Source organism: Nelumbo lutea, chromosome 2 (assembly GCF_056320005.1).
Source record: "Nelumbo lutea isolate HS-2025 chromosome 2, American lotus-T2T, whole genome shotgun sequence".
In the NCBI taxonomy this organism is placed as follows: Eukaryota; Viridiplantae; Streptophyta; class Magnoliopsida; order Proteales; family Nelumbonaceae; genus Nelumbo; species Nelumbo lutea.
This window is the reverse complement of record NC_142685.1, coordinates 24,763,437-24,774,559: the sequence shown is the minus strand read 5'-3', so window position 1 is coordinate 24,774,559 and position 11,123 is coordinate 24,763,437. Positions and strand designations below refer to the sequence as shown.

The following is an 11,123-nucleotide window of genomic DNA, read 5'->3' as shown; positions in this document are numbered from 1 at the left end:
AAGGTGAAGACGGATCCCCCGAAATTGCCAACTCGAAATTTGTTGTAGGTGTGCAGTGTAAATCAGAATTCTACGGTTGGCCTGTCCGCATTTTTCCGTAAATTAATGGGTGCCTGCCATGATGGCCCACGGATGAGCCCACGTCCCATACGAAGGAGCCCACCAAAGAAGAGCACCGCAAGCGCAAAAGTTAATTAGCACAGTGAGAATCGTGAGATGAAGCTTTGACCATCTGAGCATTATCTTCAGACTACAGAGCTTGAGAATCCCGCCTCCAACCGTATGAGCTCGTATCTGCTGCGATCACCGTCGCAGTATAATTTTCTTGGAGCAACAGTCGTCGTTACATTACTTGTATCGAGCTGATGATCTCTTTTCAGGTCTGTTGCTGATTTCAATGATCTGCCGAAAACGACACAGAGAGATGGAGACGTGGGCTCATGGCTTATAGCCTTCTACGCATTGTAAGCCTGCCCAATCGGGTTGCACTTGCAGCCTCAGCCTCAGCCCTCAGCTATCGTCATCACCACTCGAAACGACAAAGTCTCAAACGTCAACGAAAGTTGATATCTTCATGCTTGTGCATGTGAGTGTTCGAAAATTCGGACTCTCCTTCCCACACTTCCTTTATATAACTGGAGCCAGCTGCTTCTACTGCTATCTCGAATTCTTTTCACATATATTCTGGTCTTCTCCGGCCTGAACTGAAACCAGAAGATCAATTCTAGTCTCTGTTGGGTTCTGTTTTCATTGTTTAATTTTAAGCTATTTCAATGGAACCTGGAGATAATCGTAGAGCCGCAATAAGCTTACGTAGTTGCACTGCAGTTGGAGGAGATGGCCAAGATCTCAGATGGTCTTCTTCTGAGAGACTCCCAACTAATAATCCAGTCGGTGAAGGAATACTGAGTGGGGTTGTACTTGCAGAGGATTACAGGGAAACCCAACTTCGCAGTCTTGGGTCTCAACAGAAGAAGGATTTCTTGGACAAATTGATTAAGGTTGCTGCGAAGGATAATGAGAAGTTATTGCTTAAGTTGAAGAACCGACTTGAGAGGTTTGTCTTGCTTTCTTTTTAAGTTTCACTTTATATGCTTACATTTAATATATGAACTGATGATGAACTATTGAAGTTGAACTTGGGTGTTTGTGTTTATTGCACAAACAGAGTTGGACTTGATATACCAACAGTTGAAGTACGATTTGAACATCTGAATGTCGAGGCAGAAGTCTATGTGGGTAAAAGAGCTTTACCCACACTCCCCAACTTCTTCTTTAATGTGCTAGAGGTACCAATTCTCCAAATTAACAGAGAGATAAACCAAATTCTCTCTCTCTCTCTCTCTCTCTCTCTCTCTCTCTCTCTCAAAATGAATTATATTGACATTCTAAGTAATTTTTTGAATTTGACAGGGTTTACTGAACTCTCTCCATGTTCTTTCCAGTAGAAAAAGACCACTCTCTATCCTTCACGATGCCAATGGAATTATCAAGCCTGGCAGGTAAGAGGAAGAAGGATATATAAGTGTGGACTGGTTTCTTCTTTAATGGGTTTGGGATTCATTAGTTTTCATATATAAGTTTAACTTAAACTAACTCAGTAATTTGTAGAATGACTCTGCTTTTAGGGCCCCCAGGTTCTGGAAAGACCACACTACTGTTAGCTTTGGCAGGAAAGCTTAATACAGATCTAAAGGCAAGGAAATTGCAATTGTTTCACCACCTTCACCATCCTTCAGCTTGTCGTTTTTTGTGAAGTTTAGGTTTTTAGAACTATTTCCTTTTCAAAAACCAATATGTGTTCGTACTCTATCTTTATGACATCAGGTTTCTGGGTCAGTAACATACAACGGCCATGAAATGCACGAGTTTGTCCCTCAGAGAACCTCTGCTTATATCAGTCAGTATGATCTCCACATTGGCGAAATGACTGTAAGAGAAACCCTCGCCTTTTCAGCAAAATGTCAGGGTGTCAGTTCTGTTTATGGTAAGCAAAACATGATCTATTGTGAGAATTAGAGAGAATTAATTCAGTTGAAGGTTTGAATTAATCCTCGTTTTTGCTTCTATTTTGGGGCCTACTTCATATTTAGACGTTTTCATGGAGCTTTTGAAACGAGAGAAGGAGGCTAATATTAAGCCAGATCCTGAAATTGATGTATTATTGGAAGTAAGAACCTTATCTTCCATAGTTATAGTTAGAACTTAGAACCAGCTAGCTCTCCTCTCAATCAGTCATGTTGATACCATTTTATGTCAGAAAGAGCACAATCTAATGATTCAGATGCAGGCAGCTTTGTTGGAAAGGGAGAAAGGGAGTTTAATTACAGATTACATTCTCAAGGTACATCTGCAAACTTTTGTAACAGTACTTAAACAGTGAAGTTAGAAAGATTGCAGTTAATAACCATCTCTCTCTGTCACAATGTTCAGATTTTAGGTCTGGATGTTTGTGCTGATATCATGGTAGGAAACGAAATGACAAGAGGCATTTCTGGAGGGCAGAGGAAGCGTGTTACCACAGGTAGGAAAATGTAATTACCCTTGGCCCAACCCTAAATATTGGGGCTAAGTCCAATCTTTCCAACCTAGGTTCAGTTTGAACTGAAATAAACGTGGCATAATGGAGTTGGGCTTGGGCCTGGTCCGGGCTCGGGTCGATCAATTGGCCTTGAATGGGCCAGTTAGGTCCAATGTACTAAAAAGTTCCGTGAACTATCATCTCAAAATAGTAACATGATCACCTAAGCTGAATGAAAATTGTTCAAGGGCATGGATCCATGATTATTTATTCCAACAACACCCCTATCACTTCTTCCTAAAACAAAGTTGACCAAATAAGGTCAAATAAAGTGGTTGCTCAAGTTTTATTAAGGCTAAATATGGTATTTTAGCAAATCTATAAAACTAAAGGCGGGCTTGGATTACCTAGAGGCTACACCTGGGCCTAAGTAAAAAAAAAATGAAAGGACAGAGTTTTGGGCCCAATCCCAGTCCGAGGACCGGAAAATCAAAGCCCAGCCCGAGCAAAAACGTGGGCTAGGTCTATCTAGCTAAACGTTGGGCCTGCCTAAATTGTACCTTTATCTTTAGGCTGTGTTTGATTTGAATGAAAAAATAGGGAAAGAAAGAAAAAGGTAGAAAAATTTATACAAACCTTGTATAAGCTTCTCTACCTATTTGTATACGTTTTTCTACCTTTTCCTTCCTTTTCCTACCTTTTCCTTCAAACCAAGCATACCCTTAGCGTCCATGAGTCTCTGTTTTCTACTTTCTAAGTTAAGAACTTAAGATTGGCAGAAAGATGACAAAGAATGAGAATCTGTGTAGTTTCTGTTAGTTCATTGATATTCCAGTCACTCAAACAGATGTGTTTCAATCGATGAAGGTGAATTGCTTGTGGGACCTTCAAAAATCTTCTTCATGGACAACATATCCACTGGTCTGGACAGTTGCACAACTTTTCAGATTGTAAACTCAATCAGGCAATTTGTCCATGTTCTCAACAGGACTGCTGTCATCTCTCTCCTCCAGCCCTCCCCAGAGACTTATAATCTCTTCGACGATGTTCTTCTTATATCAGAGGGACAGATTGTGTACCATGGCCCTCGTGAATCTGTGCTTGAATTTTTTGAGTCTATGGGTTTCAAATGTCCCCAGAGGAAAAGCGTTGCAGATTACTTACAAGAAGTAAATCGTCCCACGTACATCTAATTTCTTCTTCCAAGTTACAGAAAACCAGACTTTGTTTCAAGCCTTGAGGTCTGAAATATTCAAAATTTAACAGGTCACATCAAGAAAGGATCAGGAGCAGTACTGGGTGAACAAAGAAAAGCCATATAGTTACATTTGCATCAAGGAATTTTCCGAGGCGTTTCAGACATTTCATGTTGGACGCAAACTAGGGCGTGAACTCTCCACCCCATTTGACAGGTTGAAGAGCCATCCTTCAGCTCTATCAAGCTCCAAATATGGAATTGAAAAGAAGGAACTTCTCAAGGCTTGCGTTTCAAGAGAACTTCTACTGATGAAGAGGAACTCATTTGTGTATACTTTTAAAGTTGTTCAGGTGAGTGATATTGGATTTTCTCTTCTTTTCTTTTGGATTCTGACCCCAAATAGTTGGGGTAAGGCTCTGTTGAGTTGAATTGACCATATTTACAACTAATTTCATAATTACTATTTCTCATTTCAGATTGTAATGGTTGCTGTAATCACAATGTGTGTCTTCCCTCATGGAAAGATGAACCATCAAGCAGAAAATGGATGGATTCACCTAGGTGCTCTCCATTTTGGGCTCACTACAATTTTGTTCAGTGGATTCTTTGAGCTTCCAATGACTATAATTAAGCTTCCCATCTTCTACAAGCACAGAGACCTGCTTTTCTATCCCTCATGGGCATACTCACTGCCTACATATCTCCTCAAGATTCCAATTTCAGCTTTGGAAGCTGCTTTATGGATTGCAATTACGTACCATGCAATGGGATTTGACCCAGATTCAGGGAGGTTGATCTTTAGTCCATTAACCTTCTCAGCTTCCTTCTTCTTGTCATATCTATAATAATTTATAAGTCGACATGCTGCAGGGTGTTCAAACAATATCTTCTACTCTTGATGACTAGCTACATGTCTTGTGGGCTTTTCCAGTCCATTGCTGCATTGAGCAGAAATATGATTATCGCAAACACATCTGGTGGTTTCCTGGTGCTTTTGCTTATTGTGCTTGGTGGATTTCCCTTGTCACGACGTATGAACCATTATAGATGTTAAAGTGCCTTGTAGATCCCAAACCAAAATCCTTACTTCAAATTCACACTATTGAAACCCAACTTTTTAATGAATTCTAACAATCACTTTTTTTTTTTTCTGGATTGCAGAGGCACTAAATAAATGTTGGAATTGGGCTTATTGGACCTCTCCTATAATGTATGCACAGAATGCAATTGCAACAAATGAGTTCCTTGGGGAGAGATGGAAACATGTAAGACTATGTGTGACCAATTGTAATGTGTTTAATATTAAGATTTAAATCACTCAAATGTACTAGTCCAAATTAATATTTTTAATTGGATACCGGTCAACTTCTATTATTACCTATGACTGATGACTCATTATGTTGGTGGATTGAATTGGGAGAGTAATGAACATTACTAGCAACAATTCATCCTAGTCATCTACAACTTGAATTGGAAAATTGCAATATATAGTGAATACAAACAGGATAATTCATCCTAGTCCTGCACAACTTGGCAAGTAGTTTCATTACCTTGGCACTACAATCATCTCTCAAAATTGAATTTGAACTTGTATGTAGGTTCTTTCTGGATCAGTGGAGGCGTTAGGTGTCTCAGTATTGAGGAATAATGGGTTGTTTACTAATCCAAATTGGTATTGGATCGGTGTGGGTGCATTGATTGGCTACATATGCTTCTTCACTGGGCTTTATACTGTGTCTCTTTCTTATCTTAATCGTAAGTATTTTCATATCTATAGTTCTAATACTGTACTCCTTTTGTGTAAACTGAATTTCTATTGTTGTTGGATTGAATTCTTGCAGAACCTAAGAAAACTCAAGCAGTCTTATCTGAAGAAGCTTTGAAGGAGAAGCATGCTAACAGAACTGGTGAGACTGAGGATGAACAACCAGAGAAAGAAGTAAGAATCAATAGTCATGGGGAATCAAACAGTAAGCTTCTTGACCTTTCTATTTTCTTCTTGTCACATATAATTGTGATCTAAAGGGATTATGTATAGAGACAGAAATGGGGTCATTGACATGCAAGCATGGGAGGACAGAAGTTGTACCTGTTGATAATCAGCGGAATAAGGGAATGCTTCTCCCATTTCCATCTCTTTCCATCACCTTTGAAAATATAACATATTCCATAGACATGCCACAGGTAACTTCTATCCTCAACTAGATGGTTATACAGAGCTCAGATCAGCAAATTTATTTCAATAATGTAAGTAAACTCTTAGGGAACTCAAACTTTACAGGAAATGAAAGGTCGGGGTGTTTCAAGGAATCACCTAGTTATTCTAAATGGTGTAAGTGGAGCTTTCAGGCCGGGAATCCTTACAGCAGTAATGGGTGTCAGCGGTGCTGGTAAGACCACTCTGATGGATGTATTGGCTGGAAGGAAAACTACTGGATATATAGAAGGAAAAGTTACCATATCAGGCTACCCAAAGAATCAGGAAACATTTGCCCGAGTATCTGGATACTGTGAACAGAATGACATTCACTCTCCTTATGTCACAGTCTATGAATCACTTCTCTACTCAGCATGGCTTCGGTTACCTTCTGAAGTTGATTCTCAAACTAGAAAGGTTAGTGGTCTCACCTATGATCTTGTTATTGGATATAAATCTTTCTAGGCATAAACAAGCAATTAAAATAAACAATTGCAGTTGTTCATTGAGGCTGTCATGGAACTCGTGGAGCTGACACCACTGCGTGAAGCATTGGTTGGATTACCTAATCTAAATGGACTCATGATTGATCAGCGGAAGAGGTTAACCATAGCAGTTGAGCTTGTAGCAAACCCTTCAATTATATTTATGGACGAGCCAACTTCTGGGCTTGATGCCAGGGCAGCAGCAATTGTTATGAGAACTGTAAAGAACACTGCAGAAACTGGAAGAACAGTAGTGTGCACAATTCACCAGCCAAGCATTGATATATTTGAATCTTTTGATGAGGTAAGATGGAAATTGAAATGAAACAACTAACAAATTCTATCAATTCTTTTCTCTGCATGACATTTTGGTATTCTCATGTTATTTTACAGCTCTTTCTATTGAACCAAGGACAAGAAATATATGTTGGCCCATTGGGGCGTCATTCTTTTGATATGATCAAGTATTTTGAGGTGAGTACAAATGACTTACGATCTTCTTGGGTCCTTCTTCTCCTAAATGTTACTTACTATCAGAATTGATTCTAATTTTATGAAGGGAATCAATGGCGTAAGTTCAATAAAAGATGACTATAATCCTGCAACATGGATGTTGGAGGTGACTACCGGAGCACAAGAAGAGGTCCTAGGCATTAACTTTGCCAATATATATAAGAACTCAGATCTATATCGGTTGGTTAACCTATTATTACATGTTCATATAACTCACAAATCATTCTCTATTTCTACTGATTTACATTTAATGGATTCATTACAGGAGAAACAAAACTTTGATCAGGGAGCTGAATTCAAATCCTTCTAGTTTACAAGATTATCACTTCCATACACATTATGCACAGTCCTTCCTCAAACAATGCATGGCTTGCCTATGGAAACAACACTTGTCATACTGGCGCAATCCATCATATACTGCTACACGATTTCTCTTCACAACTGTAATAGCCCTCATGTCTGGGATAACCTTCTGGGGTCTTGGCTCAAAAAGGTGCAAGTCCATGACAGTGTCTACCTAATGTGGTCTATAATTAGTTTTTGATTTTATTGTTTCTAAATTTAAGCAAGCATGAAAATAAATAAGATGCTGAATTTTCAGGAGTAGGCACAAGGATCTCTTTAATGCAATAGCTTCCATGTATATTGGGATTCTCTTCATAGGGACACAAAATGCTTCATCTGTGCAGCCTGTAGTAGCAATTGAGAGAGCAGTATTCTACAGAGAAAGGGCTACGGGAATGTACTCAGCTTTGCCTTATGCGTTTGCACAGGTAGTCATATTATATAGTATTGTACACCATGTCAACTCTTTCTAATTGGTATGGTTTTTGACAATAAGATTGGAGTTAATCCAATTGATTCATAGCCACCTTCTGAATTATATTGGACTTAGCACAACAGTAATCAAACTGATTCATCTTTTAGAGATGGTAGCTGCCTTGCATTCCAGTACTGAAACTTCGTTGCTAAATTTTATTAGTGCTTGTCAGTTTTCTTATTAAATTCTCCTCACTTTACTTCGTTACGTTTTCAGGTTGCTGTTGAGATGCCATACGTCTTCATTCAGACTCTAATATATGGGCTTATAGTGTATTCCATGATTGGATTTGAATGGACATTGACAAAGTTTGTCCAATATATGTTCTTCATGTTCTTCACATTTCTTTACTTCACATTTTATGGAATGATGGCAGTAGCCATGACCCCGAATCAAAACATTGCCGCTGTACTATCCACATCATTTTATTCAGTGTGGAGTCTCTTTTCAGGCTTTCTAGTACCCTTGACGGTAATTTTTCTTTTAATTTCTAGCTCAATACAACTTTTAACTTCCTCAAAAGAGGGCATAGACTTAAAAAAGTTAAATGATTGCAGAGGCTTCCAATGTGGTTGAGATGGTATGCTTGGGTGTGCCCAGTTGCGTGGACTTTGTATGGACTAGTTGCTTCACAGTATGGAGATGTACAGTCTGTGCTCGACTCCGGTGGGACTGTGGCTGAGTTTGTGAAGGATTATTTTGGGTTCAGACATGACTACTTGTGGGTTGTTTCTATTATGATGATTGGGTTTAATGTGGTTTTTGTGTTTGTTTTTGCATTTTCTATAAAAGCCTTTAAATTTGAGAAAAGATAAAAAGATTGGTGCTGACTGATTGGGTGCTTCCCTATTGTATTTAGACTCCAAAGGAGAAACCACATAAGAAATTGCAGATCAAATTTAGTTAAGTTTGCAGATCATACTCAGTAACTATTCTTACCCATTATCTTTCATTTTATGTTCTGTTTATTTGTACTGATGCAGTTCTTTATGAGGGGGTCTCAATTGGAGAAGAATTCAGCAATAATATTGTATTATCAATGTCAGAGCAATAGAAAATTAAATGAAAGAAGAAAAAATAAATAAAATTAAAAACACACATATAAATGATTCTATACCTCTTTGGCTACTTAAAAATGGATATAAATGTGGTTCATATTGGAAGAAGTGAATCTGAGTTGGGCTTGGGTTAAAATAAAGCGCTTGAGACCTTTGAAGGATGAATACTCTGCATCAAATCTTTCACCTTGTGCTATGAAAAAGTTGCTGATGGCGTAATAGTTGCAAAAAAAAAAAAAAAAAAATGCTCTTTAAGTTGTAGTTTGTACTTCATAACGTTGTCCTTGTGCTACACTCGGTTGCACATTGTGATATAAGGTGCAATTTGAGGCTCTGAGATTAGGAAAAGGAAAAATTCATAAATATTTATCTGTACCCAAATTTAAACCCCTATGTAATTTGTTATATTATTGTCAGGTCATGTTATTTAGCTGGGCCTATAGATTGAATAAGTTGATTTAGGACCCGTTTGGGAGGGCTAAGCTGAAGATGTAGCTAAGCTGGTTCAACTGCTTTAAAGCACTCGGGATAAGCTATTTAAAGAAGCTGAAGCAGATGGCCAAAATTCATATGTCGGGCATCAGATCAACCAAAACTTATCATAATCATGTTGAGGGAAAATGGGAAATTGATTATGGGTAAGTATACCTCACCAAAAAGTGGGTAAATGCACTTATCCGGATAAATAATTTACCGAAAAGAGAACAAGGCCTAAAATCCACTTCATAAATCAATTCCATCCATGCCGAGCTCGTCTTACACAGCTGGTCTCAAGCCTAGATAAAAGAAAAGGGTTGTGTAAGATTGACAGTCAGTGGTAAAACTTGTGCCAAACTCTCATGATCATGGATGATGATGTTTCATAAATTCGATCTGGTGCTCATGAATCTACTTATAGTGGTGGCACTGGTGGGTAACTTGGCCATAGGTATAGCTTTCCCTAACGGCAGTAAAAACTACTGATCATAGCATAACGCCGTAACCTACGTCAGCAGTATTTTTGAGAAAAAATCAAATTTGTTGTAGTGAAATTGTTGAATCATCTTATTGCTTCCATCGGAAGGTGGATATGATGATCTGAAGTGTGAGCATGATTGTTCTTATTGAAACTATCCTCATTTCAATCTAACCACCAAACAAATACATTTCAACTTGGCTTACCAATGAATAAACTTTCAGGGCTTTATCTCAACTTAATCTATGAAATTGAAAGTTTTTAACCTTTTGAAGTAGTGATATTTGATTCTGTTGAGCTATCTCGTGCATCATTGCACTTCATAAATTTCTGAGAAGGGTAAGAATACCAGGAATTGTAACTACTATTCCTTTCTTCTCTTTGTCTGACTATTTGGACTATAGTAGACATGTCTTTGGCTATAACTTTTGGTTGTGGATTCTCGCCATTGTCTTCTCCTTCACTATCCTTTTCATCCACCACCGCAATGAATTCTTTATTCATGGATACTCTTCGAATAAGTTATATTCCACAAATGGGCATCTTGCCTCCAACCAAAACAAATCAAATGGACATCTACAAACAAGCTTTATGAAAATATTATCAAATATCAGATCATAAATCTTTGAGTAATTTCAATGTTTCTTATTAAGTCCTACTTTTACATTTTAACCCATATAACTAAGGATTAAAATATTGGTACGATACACTTATATCTGCATTAGTGTATGATACCTATAAAATTAAAAAAAAAAAAAAAAGAAAAAACAAGAGGTATGAGGAGGCATAACGAAATTCTAATTCATGGATGTAACTGTATAACCCATAGGGCTTGTGTGGTTGATAACCATTAGATTTAAAACCTCAGAAGCCTTGCTTGCAGTCTGAACATTGAAGGAAAGGGCCAGAACTACTTTTCTTGAGCTCTACTCAAAGGTTATCTGTCTCTGTACTCACTCACCAGAACTCCTCTATTTGCCTCATTTCTTTCTTTCCTGTTTTGTCTTGGTTTGAAAAAGGAGTAATTCCTTGCGTGCTAGATTGAAGTTTACTCTTCTTTCTCATATCAAATTGGACGTTCTCAAGTAGAAGCTTTCATTCCCTATAATGCAGTGGGCATCTATATATCTAAGCTCACCAACAACTCCTTAATAGCATATAGAAATGATTAGAAGAAACAAAACAGAAAGGGACGGGCTCAGCTCAGAGAAACAGGGCCGATACTCACAGCCTCGGATCTCATAACTTACCAGGTGGCAAATATTCAGAACATCACGACACATCATTGGATGGGTCCCACCTAAGAAAACCTTGAAATGGAATTATCACTTTGGCTTAAAACGAGAGAACAAAAGGGTTCCATTTGATCATTCATT

At 38.2% G+C, this 11,123-nt stretch overlaps 1 pseudogene across 1 annotated transcript; it reads left to right on the top strand.

The window, feature by feature from the left end:
• The first annotated feature begins 773 nt into the window (after positions 1-773).
• Positions 774-8,663, top strand: LOC148869274 (ABC transporter G family member 39-like; annotated as a pseudogene). Its single transcript, XR_016107258.1, has 24 exons — positions 774-1,057; positions 1,169-1,289; positions 1,414-1,502; positions 1,612-1,696; positions 1,828-1,987; positions 2,094-2,170; positions 2,291-2,344; positions 2,434-2,524; positions 3,389-3,690; positions 3,788-4,078; positions 4,154-4,509; positions 4,590-4,750; positions 4,881-4,984; positions 5,318-5,474; positions 5,561-5,689; positions 5,758-5,903; positions 6,001-6,333; positions 6,415-6,705; positions 6,795-6,875; positions 6,961-7,094; positions 7,180-7,407; positions 7,516-7,687; positions 7,951-8,205; positions 8,292-8,663. The product of XR_016107258.1 is annotated as an ABC transporter G family member 39-like (transcript).
• The last annotated feature ends 2,460 nt before the right edge of the window (positions 8,664-11,123 follow it).